Below are 5,544 nucleotides of genomic sequence, written 5' to 3'. Positions count from 1 at the left end.
AGAGAGAGAGAGAGAGAGAGAGAGAGAGATAGAGAGAGAGAGAGAGAGAGAGAGAGAGAACTTGTGAAATTTCAACTTCCGTAATGATATCTTTTCAATTTCTATTTTTTCAGTGAGAGAGAGAGAGGAGGAGAGAGAGAGAGAGAGAGAGAGAGGAGAGAGAGAGAGAGAGAGAGAGATGAGAGGAAGGAGAGAGAGAGAGAGAGAGAGTATAAAAAAACTATCAATCCAGCGAACAGCATCACTTGAAATAATCGTTTACCAACCGCTTTCCCGCAAGCAAACAGCTCAAAAAGTTTCCATTTACACAAAAGAGAGATTAGTTAAGAAAGAATAATGGCAAGACGTAAAGACAAGACTGACAGAATGACATATTTGCAGTATTAGTTTCCGATTTCTGAAATGGAGGTTAACTGTTGACCTGTCAGTTACAAATAAAAGCAACTCCAAGATGTTTTGACATATTTACCTTTGGTAAATGTAAGTAAAGTTTGATATAATATTGTATTACGGAAAGAAAATGATTTATTATATTATTTACCTTTGGTAAATGTAAGCAAAGTTTAATATAATATTGAATTACAAAAAGCAACTCAAGATGTATTAACATATTTACCTCTGGTAGATGTAAGTAAAGTTTAATATAATATTGCATTACGGAAAGTAACTCAAGATGTATTAACATATTTACCTTCGGTAAATGTAAGCAAAGTTTATCGAATATTGCATTAAGGTAAGCAACTCATAATGTATTATTATAATTACCTTTGGTAAATATAAGCAAAGTTTAATATAATATTGGATTACAAAAAGCAACTCAAGATGTATTAACATATTTACCCTTCGGTAAATGTAAGCGAAGTTTAATATAATATTGCATTACGGAAAGTAACTCAAAAATGTATTAACATATTTACTTCTGGTAAATGTAAGCAAAGTTTAATATAATATTGCATTACGGAAAGAAAATTATTTATAATCATATTTACCTTTGGTAAATGTAAGCAAAGTTTAATATAATATTGCATTAAGGTAAGCACCTTAAAATGTATTATCATAATTACCTTTGATAAATGTAAGCAAAGTTTAATATAATATTGTATTAAGGAAAGCAACTCAAGATGTATAACATATTTACCTTTGGTAAATGTAAGCAAAGTTTATAGAATATTGCATTAAGGAAAGGAAAGCAACTCAAGAAGTATTATCATATTTACCTTTGGTAAATGTAAGCAAAGTTTAATATAATATTGCATTACGGAAAGTAACTCAAAATGTATTAACATATTTACCTTTGGTAAATGTAAGCAAAGTTTAATATAATATTGCATTACGGAAAGTAACTCAAAATGTATTAACATATTTACCTTCGGTAAATGTAAGCAAAGTTTATAATAATATTGCATTCTGTAAAGCAACTCAAGATGCATTTTCATATTTACCTTTGGTAAATGTAAGCAAAGTTTAATATAATATTGCATTACGGAAAGTAACTCAAAATTTATTAACTTATTACCTTTGTGTAAATGTAAGCTAAGTTTAATATAACATTGCTTTAAGGAAATTAACTCAAGATGTATTGACATATTTACCTTTGGTAAATGTAAGCAAAGTTTAATATAATATTGCTTTATGGGTATGTTGCTAACCTAAGTAAGATGATATAATTCGTTTCGTAATACCTACGTCCATAACTAAACTGCAATGGTATATAACTATTTTGAGATTCTGATAATAACCACAGGCAAGACTCATATTATCTTATAATGTCAAAATACCCCTGTTAAATTATGCCAATTTCGACCAAATGATGCCAAAATGTAAGCTGTCTATTTTTTTTTTCTTTGCAAACAACAACAGAATGATTATCTTTATGCAAGAATGACACGTAGGTATGCATGAAAAAAATTTAGGTTATTCCAAATTATACATTTTCTATTACAAAAGGAGTTTATCAACCTTGAGGCAAAAGCCAAACATATGGCCTGACAAATATTAAAAATATAAGTATTGCAATTGAAGGGGTAATGGCATTTCATATATTATTATTGTTATTATTATTATTACTAAGCAAGCTACAACCTTAATTGGAAAAGCAAGATGCTATAAGCCCAAGGGCTCCAACAGGGGAAAAAATAGCCAAGTGATGAAACGAATTAAGGAAATAAATAAACGATGAAAAAAACAATAAATCTATTCTAAAAACAGTAACAACATCAAAACAGATATTTCATATATAAACTATAAAAAGACCTATGTCAGCTGTTCAACATAAAAACATTTGCTCCAACTTTGAACTTTTGAAGATCTACTGATTCAACTACCCGATTAGGAAGATCATTCCACAACTTGGCCACAGCTGAATAAAAATTCTAAAATACTGCGTAGTATAGATCATTTGGCTAGTACAGTGGTCACGTGTTCGCCTAGCATTCGCATGGCGGGCAGATCGATCCCAGCCCGGGACCGTGAGTTTAAGCTGTTTACTGGGGGAGGCCACTGCTGTGGTTGGGCCCCCCTAGTGGGGTTTAGGCTTACCAGGCTGACATACCGGTGAGGATCTATTCTGATGAAACTGGAACTGAAACCCGACACCTTTAACCTATAACTTTAAAACTCAAATTAATCCAAACTTATTTTAGAATCATTTTTTATCTTTCGTTTCTGATATCTGAATTAATATAGCTATCATCATCATCATCATCATCAGTCCCATTCATTACTATTAAAGGTTTTAAAAGCCGCTCATGAATGGCAGAGGCAAGGGACAGTCATATTCCCCTTGCAAGCAGGACAATGCCCTAGAGACTGACCATAAGATTAGTGCCCAAGTCCCCTCTTCACCCAAGATAAGATCAAGGAGGGCCGGGCAATGGCTGCTGATGATTCAGCAGATAGACCTATAGACTCCCCCAAACCCCCTATCCCTCAGCTCACAAGGGTGGTGAGGTTGCAGCGACCAAAAGAACTAACGAGTTTTGGCGGGACTCGAACCCCAGTCCGGCGTTCACCAGGCAGGGACGTTATCACATCGGCCACCACAACCCTATTACTGTACTTTGTATCAACTGCTTTCATATTAAACATTAGTTTGTAACTATAGTTAACTAATGATATTGTTAGTTCTATTATAAAATTAAACCTAATTTTTATAAAATTAAAACTTCCGACACATACCTATCAAAAAAATTTCAATGAGAAAAATTAAAATGAATTTTCCTTTCCAGTTCTGTCACTAATCATTCGTTGGAAGAATGTGTCTCGTGTTTTTTCTGGATAATGTGTCCCTGGAGACCTGCCGTCACTGTCTCTGATGGTGTTTTAATGATGATGAGGTCCTGGCTATATTAATACTAAGTCTTCATAATTAAACTGTTTGAAAAGTAAATGGACATTGCTGTAAATGTTGATGGAATTGGGTGCGGTGTGCGCGCTAGAATGTATAATCGCACGTCAAATGTTTGAGTGACATTTATAATTTGGTGACATTGTTTACTTGGCAGCGATGTTTATATCTAATTATCATGTAGTTAAAATAAAAGTAATAAAATTATGCAGTTTCAGTTACAGAGGAAGAGTTCAAGAGGTGACATGTCAAATATTAATTTCAGTTACAGAGTTAAAAGTTAAAAAAGGGTAGTGGTGGACTATATGATCACCAGACTGGGGTTCGAGTCCCGCTCAAACTCGTTAGTTTCTTTGGTCGCTGCAACATCACCATCCTTGTGAGCTAAGGGTGGGGGTTTTGGGGAGCCTATAGGTCTATCTTCTGAGTCATTAACAGCATTGCCTGTCCCGCCTTGGTCCTAGCTTGGGTGGAGAAGGGGCATGGACGCTGATCATATGTACTGTATATATGCACAGTCTCTAAGGCATTGTCCTGCTTAATAAGGCAACGTCACTGTCCCTCACCTGTGCAATTCATGAGCGGCCTATAAACCTTTAGCTATGTTAAGTAGCTCTTCTAGAGAAGGAGACTCCAAAATCAAAACATTGTTCTTTAGTCTTGGGTAGTGTCATAGCCTCTGTGCCATGGTCTTCATTGTCTTGGGTTAGAGTTCTCTGGCTTGAGGGTACACTCAGGCACATTAATCTCTTATTTCTCTTCCTATTGTTTTTTTAAGTTTTTATAGTTTATATTTGAAAGATTTATTTTAATGTGGTTACTGTTCTTAGAACTTTTTATTCTAATGGTTAACTACTTCTCTTGTAGTTTATTTATTCCCTTATTTCCTTTCTTCACTGGACTATTTTCCCTGTTGGAGCCCTTGAACTTATAGCTTCCTGCTTTTCGAGCCAGTGTTGTAGATTAATAATAATAATAATAATAAAAATAATAATAATAAATGGAAACATATATAAGTGATTCTGCAGGGGAAATGCAATTATTGTGGAGACACCCAGAAAGAAATAATTAGGTACCCAACAACAAACTGAAAATGGAAATTGGTGGAAATAAGAAGGAATCTGTGGTAAATTTGAGAAAACGCTTATTAACGTAAAAGGAGAAAAAAAAACAGCTTGTTTAAAGAGTTGGAAACACAGGATCTCTGCAAAAGGGTTCAACAGCATCACATAAGATGTAGTATCAAAGAACTGTTTAACCAACTCCTCTTTAGCGGAGCACATATTTATAGTTGGTGACGGTGTGGTCAAGGTTTAGTATATATATAGTATTTATTAGATGATTTGGTTATTTGGAAATTTAAAACACGACAAACTTACATATGCGGAAAATATATATATAAGAAAAAAAATCCCTTTCCAGCCAAGCTAAGACCAGGGAGGGCCAGGCAATGGATGCTGATGACTCAGCAGATAGACCTATAGGCTCCCCTAAACACCCTATCCTTAGCTTACAAGGATGGTGAGGTTCCAGACACTAAAGGAACCCCAGTCAGGCGAGCGCCAAGCAGGGACGCTTCCAATAGGCCACCGCAATATTTTACGGAAAAAATATAAAAACTCAAATTCCTTTAAACAGAAAAATAAAAGATTTTTAAAAGACACTGTTAATCCATAATTCCAAAACTATTTCAGTAGCATAAAGCGGAAATAGCTTTTAATGCTGAGCAAGGCTTTCCAGCGAGTTCCAGTCCCAGAAGATCTGAACTCCATCAAAACAAAGTTGGATTTTAGACATTTGACGAGATATCCCTCCACTCGGGGGACCCTATTAAAATCTCTTAGTCTTAATCTCGCCTTATTTGGTGATATATTATTATTTGAAGGTTCCTTTTGATCTTAATATTCGTCTGTTGTGGTCGTAGACATGTTAACGTCCCTGAGTGGTGAACGCCAGACTGGGGTTGGAGTCCCACTCATACTCGTTAGTTTCTTTGGTCGCTGCAACCTCACCATCCTTATGAGTTAAGGGAAGAAGGTTTGGAGGGAGCCTATAGGTCTATCTGCAGAGTCATCAGCAGACATTGCCTTGCCCTTCTTGGTCCTAGCTTGGGTTGAGAGGTGGCTTGGGCGCTGATCATATATTTATATATATATATATATATATATATATATATATATATATATATATATATATAT

At 34.8% G+C, this 5,544-nt stretch overlaps 1 protein-coding gene across 1 annotated transcript in view; it reads right to left on the bottom strand.

Annotated features, from left to right (window-relative positions):
* Nucleotides 1–5,544, bottom strand: part of LOC137622793 (chaoptin) — a 457,349-nt gene that overhangs the window by 82,082 nt on the left and 369,723 nt on the right.

Source organism: Palaemon carinicauda, chromosome 29 (assembly GCF_036898095.1).
Source record: "Palaemon carinicauda isolate YSFRI2023 chromosome 29, ASM3689809v2, whole genome shotgun sequence".
Classification (NCBI taxonomy): Eukaryota; Metazoa; Arthropoda; class Malacostraca; order Decapoda; family Palaemonidae; genus Palaemon; species Palaemon carinicauda.
The sequence above is the reverse complement of the archived record's forward strand: the minus strand, read 5'-3'. Positions and strand labels throughout refer to the sequence as shown.